The following is a 20,116-nucleotide window of genomic DNA, read 5'->3' as shown; positions in this document are numbered from 1 at the left end:
AGAGATCAGAGTGACGTGACCACAAGCCAAGGAACAGGCAGCCTCTAGAAGCTGAAAAGGCAAGGAACCGATCTGATGCTTCTGAAATTATAATCACGAATGTGCATAAGAAATCAAGGACCGAGGTTCGGTCAGAGCCAGAGCCTGAAGCCCAGGTGCTCATGCTTAGTGTGACAGTTTTTGGCTTCTTCAAACAGCAGGTAATACCAGCACTTGCAGAGTCAGGGGACACAAATAAAGACAGAGAATTTTTTAAATCTGCTTTGGTTTCTGGAAGAAATTAGATACTTGGAGCCAAAGTAGAGGAAATATTGCGGTCAGATTAAATTTGGCTAAAATGTATAGTCAGGATTAGTCCAGACTTCACCAAAGATGCAGAAGCACTTCTGAGACATCTGATAATCAGGAATGCCAATTACCATGAATCTCGGTGACTCACTCATTGACCGTTGATAGAGAGAGAAATGTAATTTAAGAAAATATTCCAGGGGGATCCCTGGGTGACTCAGGGGTTTAGTGACTGCCTTGGGTCCAGGGCATGATCCTGGAGTCCCGGGATTGAGTTCCACATTGGGCTCCCTGCATGGGGCCTGCTTCTCCCTCTGCCCCCCACCCCCTCTCTCTGTCTCTCATGAATAAATAAATAAAATCTTAAAAAAAAAAAAGAAAAAAGAAGGAAGGAAAGAAAATATTCCAAATGCAAAGTGGAAGTGCGATAATGAGCAGAATGGTCAGGTGCTCTAAAAGCTGCTTTTACCTACTTCCAATGTCACCATTAAAGCAGCCAGAGCTGCTGAGTCCAGTTTCAAAGGTTCCCAGAGACATGTTGTCCCAAATACACACAGGACACACGTCATTTCAGTTAAAGGCAAATAATCCTATGTATGGTAAAAGCCACCTGACATACCTAAGTGTATGTGGTGCACACAGGGTTACTGTCAACAGTGCATGTGTATCTTTGGGCCTCTGAAAGACTACTGGTATGAATTCCTGAAGATGAGAAGAGCATTTTCATCTTTGAATCTATAGTCTGTAACATAGTTCTCCCACAATTTGTGGGTATTTGATAGAATTTTTTTGATATAACCAAAATCTCAAAATTTATGAAGCTCCATCAAATCTGTACTGATCAAGCCAAAGCCTTCTCTCCTTTCATGTTGAAAATGAAAAATCAAAGGGAAAAAAGCAAATGAACAGCAACCTAACAATCCAAAAAAAGTAAGTGAAGTGATGAATAGAAGAATATATGGTAAATAAAAATTTATGGTTTTCCCATGCATACCAGCAATAATCTATTAACGATCAAAATATAAAGGATTCCATTTATAAAGCAATCAAGTCATAAATTATCTTAGAATAACTTTAATGAGGCCTACATATGGAAAATTGTAAACCTTTAATTAGAACTTTATTTTTTTTTAATTTTTTATTTATTTATGATAGTCACAGGAGGGGGGGGTGCAGAGACACAGGCAGAGGGAGAAGCAGGCTCCATGCACCAGGAGCCTGACGTGGGATTCGATCCCGGGTCTCCAGGATCGCGCCCTGGGCCAAAGGCAGGCGCCAAACCGCTGCGCCACCCAGGGATCCCTAATTAGAACTTTAAAAGAAGGTTTGACTAAATGTTGAAATACTTTATTCACCAAATACAAATTGCCCAGGAGCATTGGAATGTTGCTATGAATAACTGGATAGCTAGACAGGGAATTCTGTTCTCTTCCCTAGAGGTCCTGCTTCTCTGAGCAAACCCTGATTGCTACAAGGGGCTTATCAACATTGTCATCGTCAATGTCATCCTCAATATTATCAATCATAAAAGCATTGGTTTTCTCAGGTAATACTCTATGCGAGCCAAAGACTTTAAAAGGATTCATTTACTTTCTATTGACTTAATAACTAGAAAGGCAAATCTCATTCTCCCTATATTACAAATAAGAAAATAAATTGATTAACAGAAGTCCCTTAAGGAACAAGTGTCTGATGTACCCATTTTTCATTCCAAAAGTTACCACGAAGGAAAGAGGGAGGAAAGAGGGAGGAGTAACTAGCCAGGCAAACAGGTCTCCCACCTTTGTTTATCTGGAAGAAGTCAAGGGACCACCTTAGGTGGAGGGGTGGGGGGGAACATATGAGGGATTCAGTAAATCTAATGCATTTGTCTGCATAAAAATGCAATCTTTTGAATGTTTTGTTTTTAAAGGGTTGACCTCCCTCTGCTTTGTTAAACAAAATTCTTCTGATTAGTTCTAACCAGCCTTGAATTGAGGATCATTTCGCCTCAGGCAAGCTTAAAAGTAGAGCAAGTCAAAGCAAAGCATATGAGGGTGTGATTTTGCCTACGGTTTTCCTCATTTATTGATTTAAGCAACTCTTTCACTTCCCTGAAGGTCTGAGATACTAAAAGACTTTATGCAAGAAAACACCTGTGTTGCAGAGCCTCCCTGGACCCAGGAAAGCTGCACATGCTCCCTGTCACGGAGCTGCCATCTGCACCACCCATCTGTGCTTGGAGGATCTCAGCTCTTGTTTTCTGTATCACAGCTGGATTTCTCATTTCATGCCTCATCCTACCACGGTGAGGAGAAACTCATGCAACCTCATGCAATGTCAGTCAGGGTCTCCCTCCCTTTTCCCTGGAGTTGCATGTAAGTGCAGGAAGTTTAGAGGGTGAAGAGCCTTTAGGGAGGTGTCATCAGACCCTTGGTTCATCTGTTCACACAAGTTCCCCACTGAGACAGCTCCTGTCCTTGACCACACCAACCTTCGGAATGGTGGGTCTCCCTGTGGCCTGTGTCACACTTAGGACAAAAGGACCATCTGGCTGCTCCAGCACGCCACGGTAGGAGGGAGAGGCTGGCAAAGAATGCCCTGAAGATGAAAACGTGGGCCAATAGGTCTCAAATAACATCCTGCACCTGCATATTATTAACCTTTGTTCTACTCGTTTCCATCTCTCGAGCAAGAAGTGTATCCTACCAGGACGTCAGCTGGGCCTTACATCTCTATATGTGCTCACGGGTCAGCAGCGGGCCCAAAGATACACGTGCACTGTTGACAATAACCCTGTGTGCACCACATACAATTAGCTATGTCAGGTGGCTTTCACCGTATATAGGACTCATGTCTCAAGTCAAAATCCCCCAAAGTGGACCCTACGATGATTACTGTGCAAGTGATGTATTGATTCTGGCAGCAGTGCTCCTAAGGCCAACTGGGAAGCAAGGAAAGCAAGATGAAGGGGCGAGGGATGGGCAGCACAGGCTCAGTCTCAGGCCAAAGCCCCAAGGAGGGCAATTGCAGCCTGATCCTAATAAACTACTTCAGGATTGTCCCCAAGGGAGCCCTGGGTACTGAGTCTAAATCCTGGCCCCAGGACTCCCAAGGTCAGTCCTTTAAAAAGTTTGGGGGGCACCTGGGTGGCTCAGTGTTTGAGCCTCTGCCTTCGGCTCAGGTCGTGATCCCAGGGTCCTGGGATTGAGTCCCGCATCGAGCTTCCCACAGGGAGCCTGCTTCTCCCTCTGCCTGTGTTTCTGCCTCTCAGTGTCTCTCATGAGCAAATAAAAATAAAATCTTTTTCTTAAAAAAAGAAAACCACCTACATGAATTTAAGCTTATGACAGAGAAAGGGGGGAAAGTACATAGGAAAGAGTTCTAATTATCTACTTAGAATTAAGTTTCTCAGAAAGCTTTACCTCATTGAAGCAATACACAAGATAGATTTTAATTTTTAAAATATTTTTTAAATTTATTTGAGAGAAAGAGAGAGCATGAGCAGGGGCAGGGGCAGAGCAAGAGGGAGAAGCAGACTCCCTGCTGAGTAGGGAGCCTGATGTGGGGCTCGATTCTGGGAACCAGAACTGACCAAAGGCAGATACTTAACCGACTGAGTCATCCAGGTGCCCCAGGATAGATTTTATTTTTAAAATGACAATCCCTTTAATGATTTTCTGATTCCAAAAATTTTCATGCTCATTATTTTAAATGTCAGACAATACAGAAAGAAATTATGTATTTCTTCATATATATACATACATATATCTGAAGAATGGAATGTGCCCTTAAATCCTACTACTTAGGGAAAAAAATCAGTTAAAAATTTTGGTGTCTGAAAAAAAAAAAAAAAATTTTGGTGTCTGTTATTCCATATTTTTTCCATGCATAGATACATAGAGTTTTATATATATATATATATATATATATATATATATATATATGATGTATATATATCATATATATATGATATGATATGATATATTATCATATTATATGCCATATAATATATTATATATATGATATGGATTTATATCCATATATATATGGATCATGCATATATACATAGATAAACATATTCCATACATGGATACATAGAGTTTTATATATATATCCATATATATGGATCATATATATATGATCAAAAAAATGGATCAACTAGACATGTTCTGTAAATTTTAAGGCAGTAGTAAAAATTTTTCCAAAGTACTTTTCAAATTTAGATCGTAGAGGGACATCTGGGTGGCTCAGTCCATTAGGCATCCGATTCTTGATTTTGGCTTAGGTCATGATCTCAGGGTCCTGAGATCAAGCCCCTCATCCAGCTCCATGCTGAGTGTAGAGCCTGCTTAAGATTCTCTCTCTCCTCTCTCTCTCTCTGCCCCTCCCCTCCTGCACTCATGCTTGCTCTCTCTTTTTCAAAATAAAATAAAATAAAATAAAATAAAAATATATCATAGATCATAGATCTCTTTAATGTCAATAAGTAGAGGTCTACTATGCTATGTTAATGTCTGCATAGTATTTCATTGGAAGGAAAACCACAATTTTTAACTACTGCCTTATCATTGAACATGCCAATTATTTCCAACATTTTACTATTATAAACAATATTGTGATGAGCATCCCTGTAGTAACTCCTTTGTGTGCTTGGCTGAGGAGATGTCCTGCAGATCTCCCTCTCAAATTATATAACCCTACTTCCACGTGTAAGCCACCATGCTGGAGCACACAATGCCATCACCTCCTTACCCCTCTCTTGCATCTTCTAACAGACGCTTCCCTCCTTCCCTCCCCCCAATCTCTCCCTCTGAACTCTCCCTCGAGCTCTCTCTACCCTCCTCTCCTCTCTCAGCCTCTCCTCAAGGAGGAGGAAACTATCTAGGCTCTGCCTACCTCTGTGCCAACCCTAGAATAGATGCTAGACTCCAGTGGGAGGGGAATGCACCCAAGAAAAAGATTGTATTAGGAACTCTGGTTAAACATTCCTTGTATTTTCTCTTCATCTCCCAAGGAAACTCCTGCCTGCCCTTCTGGAAAACTGGCCCACATGGTTTCCCATCCCAACTGAACCTCAAGGTGGCTCCTGTCAGTATCTCATGCAGTTAGGGACTTACAAGGACACAAGAATGGCCACTTTGTCTTCAAGGGTAAAGCAAGGCAGAAGAAAGAAAGAGGAACAGAGAGAGGAGCTGAAGACGGTGGAAGGAGCAGAGAAAGAAGGGGTGGGAAGGAGGGCAGAAACCTTTCACAGAGGAGCAGGGAGCAAAATAAAGCTGCCACCTCACACCCCTCATCACCTGGAGCACTGATTACACTTAATACCCAAGCAATTTGTCCTTCCATAAATCCTCAAGCCATTTTTCTTTACAACCTCAAACAAAATTCCACTTCTGCTGCAGTGGCTGCAGGCCATAATAAATATATCTCCAGCAACTTCGGCTCACGACGTTGCCAGAATCCTGGTGCCAAATTCATCCAAAAAGAAGTTACAACCGCCTGAGCTACAAGTGTTTAAATGTGTTTTTCCTTTGACCATATAATTGGGATGAGAAAGATAACGCCCACAGAAATGTCAACACGCATCTGCAACTGAAAAAAGATGAAACAAATCATCCTTAGACTAGTCATATAAACTCACCCACATATTTTCCATTCCGCCCTGTCACTCGCACCAATAAATGCCAAAAACAGAATTGTATGACTTTCCAGTCAACTTGAAATTTTAGAAGTAAAATGGCTAGTCACCTGAGCAATAATGTGAGCCTGGCTAAAAGTAATAATCATGTGGAACCACCCTTTCTGCAAAAATGTCAAATTCCTGTAGCTGGTGGCCTCGTCTGGCCCCCCAAGCCCCACTCCAGCTCACTGTCCCATCCCAGACCACCTGTGCTCTGTGCCACTTGCTCTGGGCTGCAGACCGTCCCTTGCCTCTCTGATCGTTGGACTTGCAGCTTCACCTGCCCACCCACACCACGCGGGGCCACTGTGGGCCTCTGTTGGGCTTGTGCAACTCTGCCATTGGGTCATGGGGACCACATAGTCCTTCCCTCTGCAGCCCATCCAGACTCTAAATCCTGCCAGAGCAGAGGGGTCATGTGACATGTCTTGACCAATGGGACACCAGCAAAGGTGACAGGGCTTCTTGAAAGAGCCCAGGGCGGCTGGAGAACAAAGGATGACGTCATCCAACTGTCAACCCAGGCCCAGCTGGCCTAACCCACCCAGAGATTGGTGAGAAATGAAAAAATAAACTTGTTTAGGATAAAATGGATAATTTACACGTGAAAGGGATGAGGATTGTCTAAGTTTTCACAAACTCTGTTTCCTTGCTTACACGCTTCCTTATGTTATAGACACAGGCCCTATATCTGTAGGCCCTAGAGATATAAGGCCACACTTTTAAAAGACACTCACTGGATTTGTAGCTGATGAGCCCAAAATTAGGAAATACCACATGCTGGTGTTTGGGGATTTTGACTGGAGTCACATAACCTTTGAGAGTCTACACTGAGTCAGGAACAGCTCCTTCATGACTCTGGGGGTCCCCAGATAATGCACCACTCAATGCATGAAAAACCCCAAATCTTCCGGAAGCTGGCCACATCTCCCATGAACAAACATTTCCACATGTGCGTGCACACCTGCAGTCACACGCAACACACACGTCTGTGGCAATAGCGCTCTTGGCACATGCAGCCCTGTTGGTGACCAGGGTCAGTGGCCAACCCCAGAAAGAGGCCACTGCCTTCCTAGGAGGGCAAAGTGGACCTTGCGATGGCAGAGCAGCTGCTCGTGGAAGGGGGCCTCCACCGTAGGGACCTGGGCTCTCCCTGAGGAGCCTTGCACATGCTAAGAATGCACAAGCAGTATGTTTATCAGAGGCAGAGCTCCTCCTGGAGGCCAGCCCGAGGGTGGACCTGAGGAATACTCTGGGCCCCTTCTGGAAGATAGGAGTGGAGGCCTCAGGACGTGGACAGATGCCCTTGAAGCACCAAGGGGACTGGGTTTCATTCTCCACTTCCTGGGAGATTTTACAGAAGGGTTACTGCTGGGTGCAAAGACACAAAGGGTCTTAAGAGACACACGGCAATTGGGACAAAAGGTGATGTGTAGTATTCCAATTATTTAAAGAATGAGGAATGCCTGGGTGACTCAGTGGTTGGACGTTTGCCTTTGGTTCAGGGCATGACCCTGGAGTCCCGGGATCAAGTCCCACATCGGGCTCCCTGCAGGGAGCCTGCTTCTCCCTCTGCCTGTGTCTCTGCCTCTCTCAACCTCTCTCTCTCTCTGTCTCATGAATAAATAAAATCTTTAACAACAACAACAAAAAAGAATGCACTGTGTCTTTCCTCCAAATTTAATTATAAACTGTTCTTGGGCAAGAATCGCATGTTGTGTGTTCTGTGGTGCCAGGCAAAATGCTATGAATAGTGCTAAATACATTTTGACTTGAATCGCCAGGGAAAGGAGTACCATACCCCAAAGATTATAGATCAGCTCGCCACTGACAGAAACAAACCACAGAGTGTATCCATATCACAATAGATGTTTTTAAAAGACTTTATTTATTTATTTATTTATTTATTTATTTATTTATTTATTTATGAAAGATACAGAGAGAGAGGCAGAGACACAGCAGAGGGAGAAGCAGGCTCCATGCAGGGAGCCCGATGTGGGACTGGATCCCGGGTCTCCAGGATCACGCCCCGGGCTGAAGGGGCGCTAAACCACTGGGCAGCCCGGGCTGCCCAAAACAGATGTTTTTAAATCCAGATGATTCAGGAGGCACAGGGGAGAGAACAAGGACCGAGCATCTGAAAGCCTGATCTCTTGCGTGCAGGGCATTTCTGATTCAGCCACCACCTTCCCCCCTGGGACTCTGCGGAAGACTCACCTTGGCCTCGATTCCATCAGCTCAAAATGTGCAGCACTTGGATCACATTTAAAGGGACAGTTTGACCTCCATGGTTGGATTACTTCTTTTTTTGCTGTAATAACATGAATATGCACAAGTATAAAATAAGCTGTCAACCATTCAGGCTTGCAGCCAGCTCTTAAGTATCACCAAAGCACATTCCAAAAATAATTTTTTTTTTTTTTTTTAGTAAGCCATAACAACACCACAAGTCATAGAGCTCGGCTGGCAAAACCAAAGAAAAAAAAGTCACGTTTCTGAAAGCCCACTGGCCCTCACCTCCAAGCGAGCCGCCTGCCGCGCAGGCTCAGTGCCAGGCTGGCTTACCCTGCGGAGTGCTGCGGGCAGTCCTCCAGCTGCAGCACCTGTGTGGCCCTAGGGAGTCGGGAGCCCGAGCCTCTCTGTGCTTCCCCTGCCAGGTCAAGTGGTAGCACCTGGCACCAGCCTGACCATAAACACAAATGCAAGTGAGAAAACAAAACTGCAGGACACTGGATGATCAGAAAGTAGTCATCGCCGGGGCCCAGAGTATGCTGATGTTTTAGAGCATCTCCGAAACTCCAACAAAGTTCTAGTCGTGGAGGGAATTCCGAGGCTTTTCAGAATCAGGTCACGACACTTCCACTGGAGAAATGCGGGGGATCAAAAGCCCCTAGGGTCGGTCCTTTAAGGTTTTGCAGCCCGTTCTGTTCAAACCTAACCGCATGTGAGCCTCGGGGATACCCGGTGCAGTGCACAGACCTGCCACCAGAGGGAAATGGAGATCCATGGCGCACGGAGACCCCCTCCCTCTCCAGCCAGAGCCCTGGGCTTGGTGGCAACAGAGCTTGTTCCCTCCCGGTGGGTCCCACCCATAAAACAGTGCAACCCAGCTGTGCACGTGGCAAATGTGCAAATAATACAAATCCATTCTTTTACTCAGATAAGAGAGTTTTTATATTATTTTCTCTTCATTTATATGTATGTGTTGAACAAACTTTGAGTGCCCTCTCACAGTACAAGAAAAAGATATGCTCCCAGGATGCTGGTTGGGCACAGAATTCTGAAAGGACTTCTAACTGGAGCCGACTTGATGGTGCTCAGAGGTTCTGTCTCCAAAATTAACCAGTTGGGATCTTCACAGAGCATGTGGACTCTGCAGTCAGAGGACAAAGGACCCATGGGGAGAGGTATCTGCACCATGGGCAGCTGTGCGGAGCTGTTAGGAAATGTACTGTCTTCACAGGCCCTCTTTGACCCATGGGGAGAGGTATCTGCACCATGGGCAGCTGTGTGAGGCTGTTAGGAAATGTACCGTCTTCACAGGCCCTCTCTGTCGAAAATCATTCATTCAGCTAACAAACACTTCCAGAATACCAGCTGTGTACTCAGCATGTGGTAGACGTGTCTGGAATTTGAAAAAAAAAAAAAATGTAAGACCAGGTCCCCATCCTCAAAGAACTCACCCTGACCTAGGCGAGTAAGCAAAACTAATATGTGAGGATGGGAGAAAGAAGTACTAAACTGAGTGGTGGGGAAAATAAATGAAATAGGGGTTGAGATGAAGGGAAGACCCCCTTGTGAATCTTGAGTGAGGGGACACCTAGGGATGGCACGGGAGGGAAGGGGAATGGGGGAGATGATATCGGAAATGCACACACCTCGTAATGATGTAATGCGGCCTCATCAGACAAATCTCTATGACTACTTGACTTTCTTGAAAAGCAAAACCGAATCTTCAGTGGAAGGGAAGGGTCCCTGAGGCCTCCTGGGCTGGGGTGAAGAACCAAGGCTGCTGAGCATCAGGACCTGCACTTCAGAAGCCATCATGCCTCTGCCCTGCCTTGCAGCCTTGCCCTACATGTCTCGAGCTGTGTGGACCGTGGATGAACTCCCTCCTGTTCGTCTTGCCTAGTAAAGCACAGGATGGCATCTTCACCGTGGCCACCTGCCACCTCATGCTTCCATATCATGTGCTCTGGGTTCCCTGGAAGGGAAGAGAGTGGCCTCCCTAGGTCTCTGGGGTATTTTTTTATCTGTGCCCCCAACACAGCATCACCAGGACCCCAGCAGCTCCTCATGAACCTCCAGCTGTAGTTGCAACGTCTCTCTCTAGAACAGCCTGCAGAGCCCTCCTCCTGCTGCTTGCATCCCCTCCACCCAGGGTGCTATGCCCAGACTTCTTCTCCTCTCCTCTAGCCACAGAATAAACCTCAGCTCCATGTAGCAGGAAAGAAGTCACACATTATCTTGTTCTTCTGTGTGACCCCAGGGTTTGATCCTGATTTTTACAGGTGTTTGGGCTCCGTGAAAGGGGACGGGGGTAAAGAATCAAAACCAGTGTTTCATTCAAAATCAAAGTGTATAGAGTCAACCTGCTCCAAGAATGACTTTATGGGGCGCCTGGGCGCTCAACTGGTTATGGGTTTGACTTTTGGCTTCCGCTCAGGTCATGATCTCAGGGTCATCAGATCAAGCCCCTCATCCATCTCCACAGTCCAGAGTCTGCTTGAGATTCTTTCTCCCTCCCTCTTCCTCCCTCTCCACTCCACTCCCTACTCACACACACTCTTTCTCTCTCTCAAGTAAATAAATAAAATCTTTTTTAAAATAATGACTTTAAATGATCTAGTTTACTTATGAAGTTTTGTGTAAAGAGATAAGTCCTGCCCTGTGGGTAGAAAAGTTTGGTAATGTTTCAATTCTCAGAAATTATAGTTTCCCTTCTGTAAGCTTGCATTCCCTCATGAGCATACACCCATCCACCCTTTCAAAAAAAGAAATGGTTATGCACCTAAAAATACCAGGCTTCCTGGTAGGCCTGGAGCTACAGGGAGAAATTCAGTTCAGTCTCGATCCAAGAAAGACTTAGAATGTCATGGAATGGAGGCAGGTACATCCACAAATTATAATTCAACCAAAAGGCTTTGCACATGTGTGCTGATGTGCGTATGGATACGACAAACCACAATTAGAGACCCTCAGCATTCCATTTTCATGGTCCTGGATGTTCTTATTTCATACTGCAAGATTAAAGACAGCTGGGAGACCACTAGAGATGGAGATACCACCCTGTGGGCTCAGATAAGAAACATTCAAAGACAGGAGACTGAAGGACCACACACAAAATAAGTCATAACTAACAACATATGGTGCCCAAGGAAGGCTCTAGCAGGGATTGAGAGAAAGGGGATGCCAGGAGCTACCGGTCAAACCTGCTGCATCTTTATTCCACACGTAGGGGAAGGGGCAGGTCATGTTTATTCAAAGAGCAAAGGATGCCAAAGAGTAACTGCTATAAATACCAAAGAAGACAGGGCTCATAAATCAGAGCTGGGGATAAGCAAGCATGAAGGGAAACCAAGAAGCCGACAGCCCCGGTTCTCCAGGAGACAGATGGCTGGGGAGGAGGATCAGATTGGATATAAGTCTGTTTGGGCTGTCATGACAAAGTACCCCAGGATGGGTGCTTAAACAGCAGATATTTATGTTCTCATGATTCCAGAGTCTGGAAAGTCCAAGATCAAGGTGTCAACAGGCTTAGTTTCTTCTGAGGCCTCTCTCCCTGGCTTCTAGATGGCCACCTTCTCCTTCCTGTGTCTGCACATGGCCTTCCCTCTATGTGTCTGTGTCCTGACCTCTTCTTAGAAGGACACAGTCCAATTGGTTTAGGGCCCCTTCCATGACCTCATTTTAACTTAATCACCTTTTCAAAGACCCTCTCTCCAAATATACTCACATTCTGAGGTACTGGGGTTAGGGCTTCAATGTGCAGATTGGGTCAGGGGGGCATGATTCAGCCCCTAGCAGATGGCAACCATGAGAAGCCCCTTTTTCCAATAAATAGTGCTTTTCCTTGGGAGAGTGAGATGCCACCCAGGAGATGATTTAATGGATAACTGGAAAAGACTGGATAGAGCAGCAATCTGACCTGTGGACCTTGGCTTCCAACAAAGCACAGTTTATGGCAGGGACTTCCAGACTTATTGTCCAGACTGAATAAATGATCCCCTTCTTCTACATATTGAATGAATGTAGATACTTAATTCATAATTAAGAAAATACGAAGTGTAAAGGTTATTTTGATCTATACTAGTTTTTGTTGTTAAGGGTTTTTCTTAACACAAACAACTAATGTATTTGAATTATATCATTTCTGATTTATGACTTTGGGTACATAATAAAAATTTTTTATCTTGTGTTAAAAGTGAATCATGTTTATGATATTTAAAGACTCACTAGTTGTTTTATTAGGGAGACTTAAAAACTAATTTTTTAATCTTATTTTATTTCAATTCAATTAGTTAACATATCATGTATCATTAGTTTCAGAGGTAGAGTTCAGTGGTTCATCAGTTGCATATAACACCCAGTGTTCATTACATCACGTGCCCTCCTTATGCTCACCCAGTGGGAATGTAAGCTATAACTGTATGGAGGTTTCTCAAAAGTTAAAAATAGAGCTACCCTAAGATGCAGCAATTGCACTACTAGATATTTACCCAAAGGATTAAAAACTAATTTATTTTTTCTGTTTTTTGTATATTTTTTATTGGAGTTCAATTTGCCAACATATAGCAGATCACCCAGTGCTCATCCCGTCAAGTGCCCCCCTCAGTGCCCGTCACCCAGTCACCCCAACTTCCCACCCACCTCCCCTTCCACCACCCCTTGTTCGTTTCCCAGAGTTAGGAGTCTCTCATGTTGTGTCACCCTCTCTGATATTTCCCACTCATTTTCTCTCCTTTCCCCTTTAATCCCTTTCACTATTTTTTATATTCCCCAAATGAATGAAACTAATTTATTTTTAAAGGGTGTCTGAATCTCCATGACTGACCTCGGCAATATTATGCACAAGCAAAATTCCCATCTCAGAAGCAAAGAATATCCTAAGAGCTGGGGACAGAGTCTGATTCTTGACCTTCCTTTTGCAGAGGTAATGCAGAGGAGAAAGAACAGAAAAGATAAAGGTAAATTGAATGCACCTACCTGAATGGGAAGTTCATCTCTTTTACCTGGTATCAACACACTTAGCTTGACTTCTGATTCTGGGGGAAAATCCTACCCAAGAAGATTTTCCAAAGGAACTTCCTGCAGCCAATTGCAGGCAATCCAACTACAGAAAGAACAATCCATAATGAATTGCCAGCTTCCACTTCTTGTTGGGCCACTGAGCATTGGGAAGGGAGGTCTGGCTTCCCATGCTGTTGAGGGCCCAATGGGACCAGCAGTCAGGTGTGGATGGGGCCATCTGCAGAGATGCCATCTTCCAGGATTCCTGTGACAAAGTGGGGGATTGGTTCGGTGGCTCTCAGACATCTGGAGAGTCTGTTTACAGTGTCTGAATCAGTTGGTCTGGGTGGTGTCAGAATGTGCAGTCCTAGTAAGTCTCCAGGTGATGCTGTGGATCCAGTAACCTCACCTGGAGAAGCACTGTCCTATTGGTTCCAACGGCCTGGCCATATCTTTTCCCATTCTGCCAGCCAGTTCTTCAAAAAAAGTGCTGGGAACAACACTGCCCCTAGGTAGGGCAAGAGGTGTCTCCACTCTGGCTGCTGCTTTGGAGGCTGGTTGGCCCTTTGGCCTCTCTCTGGCTCCATCTTGAGGTCAGCCATGGGGTGGGGGGTGGGGGTGGGGTTCTATGTTTCTAGGAATTCTCTTCCATTTCTTCTAGGTTGTCCAATTTACTGGTATAAAATTGTTCATAGTAATCTCTTCAGATCATTTGTAGTTTTGTAGTATTATAGTTGCAATATCCCTTCTTTCATTTATAATTTTATTTTTTTAAGATTTTTAAAAATTGTTTATTTCAGAATGGAAAGAGAACCCAAGCATGATCAAGGAGAGGGGCAGAGGGAGAAGCAGACTCCCCACTAACAGGGAGCCCAATGTAGGGCTCAATCCCAAGATCCCAAGATCATGGCCTGAGCCAAACGCAGATGCTTAACCGACTGAGCCACCCAGGTGCCCCTATAATTTTATTTATTTGAGTCCTTACTCTATTTGTTCTTGCTAACTCTAGGTAAATAGTTGTCACTTTTGTTTATCTTTTCAAAAAAATGTAGCTCTTAGCTTCATTGATGTTTTCTATTGTTTTTCTGTCCTCTGTTTTATTGATTTTTTTATCTGATCTACTTAATTTCCCTCGTTCTTCTAACTTTGGCCTTCATTTGTTCATCTTTTTAGTTCCTTGAGGTATGAAGTCAGGTTTATTTGAATCTCTCCTTTTTCTTAACATAGGCATTTATCACTAACATTGTCCCTCAGCACTCCTTTGGTTGCATCCCATAAGTTTTGGTACATTGTATTTCCAAATCAAATCTTGGATGGCAACATTTTTTTCTTTTAGCATTTTGAACAGATAGACTGATAGACTTATGAGGTGCCCTTCTGAGTAATAAACCTCTTTCCTCATGCTGTTTTTAAAATTATCTCTTTATCTCTGATTTTTTAGTTTTATAATATGCTTGGAGAAGATCTTTTTGAGTTGTATTTATAGATTTATGACTTCCATGACCCTGGATGGCTAAATCTCTCCCCAGATTTGGGAAGTTCTCAGCTATTATTTCTTAAATAAGCTTCCTGTCCCAACCCCTTCTCCTTCTAGGACTCCAATAATTTGCAGATTTCTTCTCTTGATGACATTTCATAGTCATGTAGGTTTCTTCACCCTTTTTCATTATTTTTCTTTGTCCTCTGACTATATAACTTCTATGTTCTATCTTCTTCTACACAGATTCTTTCTTTGGCATGATCCACTCTGATGTGGATGCTCTCTTTGCATTTTCACTTCCTTCATTATATTCTTCAGCTCCAGAATTTCTGTTTGGTTCTTTTTTATGATTTCTATCTGTCAATCTTCTCATTTTGTTTTTGTAATGTTTGCCTTACTTTGTTGAATTGTCTTTCTGTGTTTTCTTGTAGGTCTCTGACTTTCCTTAATACAGGAATTTGGAATTCTTCCTCAGGTAAAGTGTAGGCTTCCATGTCTTTGGGGTTGGGTTCCTGGAAAATGATCGTGATCCTTTACTGGTGCCATGTTTCCTTGATTTTTCATATTCCTCAAAGTCTCATGTTGCTGTCTTCATATCTGAAGTAGAAGTGCTCTTCTCCAATCTTACTAACTGACATCAAGAGAGATAGTTTCCACCAACCCTACTAGGCTTTCTATGGTTACACCCATTTCCTTCTGTAGCAGAATTCTTAAGCTTGTATGCTTTCCCTCAGTGCACCAAGCCAAGTGCTGAGAGCCTACCTTTGCCTTCCCAAAGGTGGTACAAAAGCTCAAGTTTGTGCTCTCCCCTAGTCCTCAGATTTGAACTAACTTCTGCTCATGCTCACTAGGCATTTGCCAAAACTCACTCTCATTGCCACCAGGAATGCACACAGGTTGTTGGCCACAGGGTGGGGTGCATAGAGTTGAGGAGTGCCTGTGGGACAGTTGGGGGTATCTACCAGTGAGACATTCCCAGTGGCTCATGGGCAGGCTTCCTGATGGAGTCCATGACATGGTTAGTGGCATCCATGTCCCTTTGATATGATCTATTCTAAGACCTGGCTGCTATTCCAGATTCTCCCCACTGCCCAATCATGCAGCTCAGGACTCAGTACTCTGGATGGGGTGAGAGAGAAAATAGCCTCTTTCGTAGCATCCAGCACAGCCAGAGAAGGCAGGTCACCTCTCACTTCCCCCACCGGAGAAATGATGGGCCAAGGACTCTTTTGGCTTTGGGTGTGCCCCCTTGGGAGACGGGTGATGCAAGTATAGCCAAACTGTTCCTCTTACCTTCTCAAATGCGTCCAATGGATATTTTTGCTCTAATGCTGTACTGGAACCTCTCTGCTGGACTCCTGGACTTCTACAAAGGCTGCCTGTGAGATTGTCTAATTCAGTATTCTCCAGGGACCTCTGGACCATAACCCAGAGGGGCTGAAGCCAGGTCACAGGCCACTGCAGAGTCCACAGTCAACACCAAAGTCTGTATGCCCAGTACTCAATGCGGGTAGGCATTGTAGGCAAGACTTCTCCAGGTTCCCTTGCATATGATGCAAAGTCCTACATCCCACTACTGTCTATAGATGAATGCCAAATGGCTATTGTTGATATGGATCCTCTTATCTGGCCATCTTGCTGATGTCACTTCCCACAACATAGTTTTAAATTGGGGGCACCCGTGTAGCTCAGTCAGTTAAGTATCTGCCTTTGGCTCGGTCATGACCTCAGGATCCTAGGATCAAGCCCTAAGTCTCCCTCCCTGCTCTGCCTCTGCCCCTCCCTGTGTTCATCCTCTCTTTCTCTTGCTCTCTCTCTCTCTCTTAAATAAATAAATAAATAAATAAATAAATAAATAAATAAATAAATAAATAAAATCTTTAAAAATTAATAATAATTTTGGGATACCTGGGTGGCTCAGCAGTTGAGCGTCTGCCTTCAGCTCAGGGCATGATCCCTGGATCCAGGATCAAGTCCCACATAGGGCTCCTTGCAGGGAGCCTGCTTCTCCCTCTGCCTGTGTCTTTGACTCTTTCTGTGTCTCTCATGAATAAATGAATAAAATCTTTATTAAAAAAAAACATAATTTTAACTTAATTGTGAATGTCCTACATATTGAAAAATAGGCTGAAAAGACAAAATAAGATTTCACTGTTATTTGCTACCAAATTCTACACATTTACAAAAATAGTTATAAAACATGATTAACCACCCTCTGAGTAAATGACACCTGTAGGTCACACCACTTTCTGTTTATATGAAGAAAAGCTTACTTCACTGTAATGAATTGACTTTTAGGAATTAAAGATATAAATTTGCCATGAAGATTCTGGAGAGACTCACAGAACTCAAAATCAGAAAACACCTAGACTTCAGGACCCCAGCACTGCCATGAGGTTACCCCCAATTTCCCTGTCCCAGTGCTTTGCATGTCAGCCTCACATGTGGGCTCCTCTCTTTGCAGACTGGCTCCTTCCTCTTCCCCAAGACACATGGAGGGGGGTAAGTGGTTTTCTGAGGGATCCTCAACATTTCATCTCATAATCCCAATGTCCAAGAAATAATTTCTTCTCCTCATTCCACTTGCAAAATTAACAAGAAACAACTCTGTCCTAATTTGGGTCTGGTGATTATTCTTGCAGCCAGGACTGACTATGGCCAGCAGCGGTGTGAAAAAGTATTGGCCCATCCAGACCCAACCAGCCATGGCCAGTGGTGGCAGCCAGGTTGTAACATAGCTGTTCCCCACAACCATGAGGACAGACCCCAAAGAAAAGTATACAGGTAACATAGCAGAATAGACTCTTAACAGGCATGAGGCTGCATTTATTTCAGATTTATTTGCCTTTAAGTTGATAAATTGATATATTCTTCAGCAGAAAAGGTCTGGAATAGAGACTATTTATCTCAGAACTAAGTATTTGTCCCTGGTTCACTTCAGTCTCTTTTTTCCTGCACTGAAATCATTCTTGTCCTTCTACATTATTTAAAGAACATGAGAGATTAATAAGGCATGATTTTCTCAACAAGCAGCCTTAGGACAAGAGCTTCATTTTTAATAGACTCTCTGTATTTGGAAACTACTATAATAAGTTGTCTATACAAATATCGAAAGAGAAAGCCATCCTACTCTCGCTTACATGTGTGTTGCTCGTGTGTGTGGCACATAGACAAACTGAAGGCAACTAGCACATCCGCCTTGGTATAGACTGCTATCTTTATACGAAATGCAAATGCTAAATGCATTAGCAGAGACTGTGTTGTAATTTGCTGGCAAATGATGAAAGCCAATGCAAAATGAGACTGCTTAGAGAGCTTGAAGAAAGTACTGATTTTGAATCTTAGTTTATTTAGAAAATGGCAAATTTGGGGGCCAGATTATCTCCCAAGTTGCAGCTACATCTAAAATTCTGGAGGATATTCTGGGTGATTGTGACAGTTGCTGATAGAAAATCCTTGAGAAACATGTTTTCTGTTTATTGCCAATTAAAACCAATTCTGTCAAAAAGCTGATACTAAGAAAAACTCTGAAAATGTCAAGGCACTCGAGTTCCAGGGAAAAAGCAAGCCATTTATGAGAGCTTCTCTTCTTTCTGAGAGGGTTCTCTTAGCAGGGCATCTGGGTGGCTCAGCGGTTGAGCATCTGCCTTTGGCTCAGGTCATGATCCCAGGGTCCTGGGATCAAGTCCCGCATTGGGCTCTCTACAGGGCGTCTGCTTCTCCCTCTGCCTATGTCTCTGCCTCTCTCTGTGTGTCTCTCGTGAATAAATAAATAAAATCTTCAAAAAAAAAAAAAGGTTCTCTTAGCTAGGGCAAGGGAGGACAGAACCGTCTGCCTTTGTGAGGGGGGCTTGGAGTATAACCACCTGTGCACGTTCTTCAAAGCAGTGTGTCCTGGAGCCCTTTCTAGTTTATTATTCTTACATCTTCCTTTGAGCTCTGGGAGTAGATCATACAGTATGTTGTGATTAAGTGCTCTCAGAGTGATTTTTAAAGTTTAACTAAAGAGAAATGTCAACACCGAAGAGAAGTAACAAGTCCGGATTTCCAAGAAGATAAGTCTCCAAATTTTGTTTAAGATCAAGAATAATCACAGTTCTGCATATGGAGCAACAGCTCAGTGTTTGTTGATGTGAAATGATTTGTAATTTGTTAATTCATTTACAAATAATGTTCAATCCAAGTCCATGATACTCGTTGATGTTGCAGGAACTTAACCTTCCTTAAATGAAAAAAAAAACTTCAATTCATTTAAGGAGTGGAACTCTTTATAAAGAGATCCCGCCTGTAGTGGTTTTAATTTATTTGTCTTTGTTTTTGTTTTGCCTGTAGTGTTTTCTGTGAATGGATATATCTTGGAGCAGAAGGGAAAGAAAAGGAAGGACAGGGTTAAATTTAGATCACCTCAGCCAGATTTAAAGGGGCCGAGGAGCGTTTGACCTTGCCCCGGATTCAAGGCAGACAGTTTTAGAGAACTCAGCTGCTCAGCAAGAGCTAAGGAGGCAATGAGGCAATGGGTTTGTATAACCACCAGGGAGAGCAAAAGCCCAATCCCAAAAGTGAAGCGGACACATTGGGATCCTTCTATCTCAGCCATCTTATGTTCTTAGAAACAGGAACTGTATGGGTTCTTTATTCTTTGTAATTACATTTAGCAGCTGCTCTAGCCACTCAGACACTTGTTCCTGAGGCATGCGTGGATCAAATATATGCTGCATGCGGGACCCTGGGCTGACTGGATGAAGGAGCCTGCGGCTGGTGGAGGAGCCCAGTGCACAACCCATCCCAGTGCAATCAGCAGCACCAGTATGGAGGGATGATAGGTGTAAGGGGAGCATGGAAAAGGAGGCTTCCCACCTGGGAAACTGGGGAAGCTCCTAGAAGAGATGACACTGGGCCAGGTCTCACAAGCAGAGAAGAGCCTGACAGGCAGGGAACCTGGCTGCCACAGATGTGGGGCACAGGAGGAGGGTGTGCCCAGGAACAGCCTGCTGCTAGATGAAGGGCCCATGCTCCCAGGTGATGACACACCACTCTCCCTCAGGAAAGTGACACCATGGGATTTGTTTTTCATAGGCAGTCCGGCAACAACAGAGTGTGCGTTGGAAGGAGTGGAGAGCAAAGACAAGAATACCTGCTGGTCCTGATTCTATGCAACGAGAAGTGCAGGAAAGACAGGTGGAGATGGGAGCCACGGGAGGGAGAGCTTTGTGAGATGTTTTATAGGACGAATGAACACAGCTTGCTCATGGGTTACCCAGAGCGGGCAAGAGATGGGCCACCGGACATGCTCACACCTTTTGGGAATAATGGTAGACAAATTGGTTAGTAACTAAAAATTAACTGAACTGCACATTAAAAAAATTATTTTTAGAATTCAACTTTGTAAATCAGTTTATAAAAGCAAGGGTGGTGTATGGCACATAGTATCAGCAGTGTTCTAAACACCCTGATTC

Source organism: Canis aureus, chromosome 1, assembly GCF_053574225.1.
Source record: "Canis aureus isolate CA01 chromosome 1, VMU_Caureus_v.1.0, whole genome shotgun sequence".
Taxonomy (NCBI): domain Eukaryota; kingdom Metazoa; phylum Chordata; class Mammalia; order Carnivora; family Canidae; genus Canis; species Canis aureus.
The sequence above is the reverse complement of the archived record's forward strand: the minus strand, read 5'-3'. Positions refer to the sequence as shown.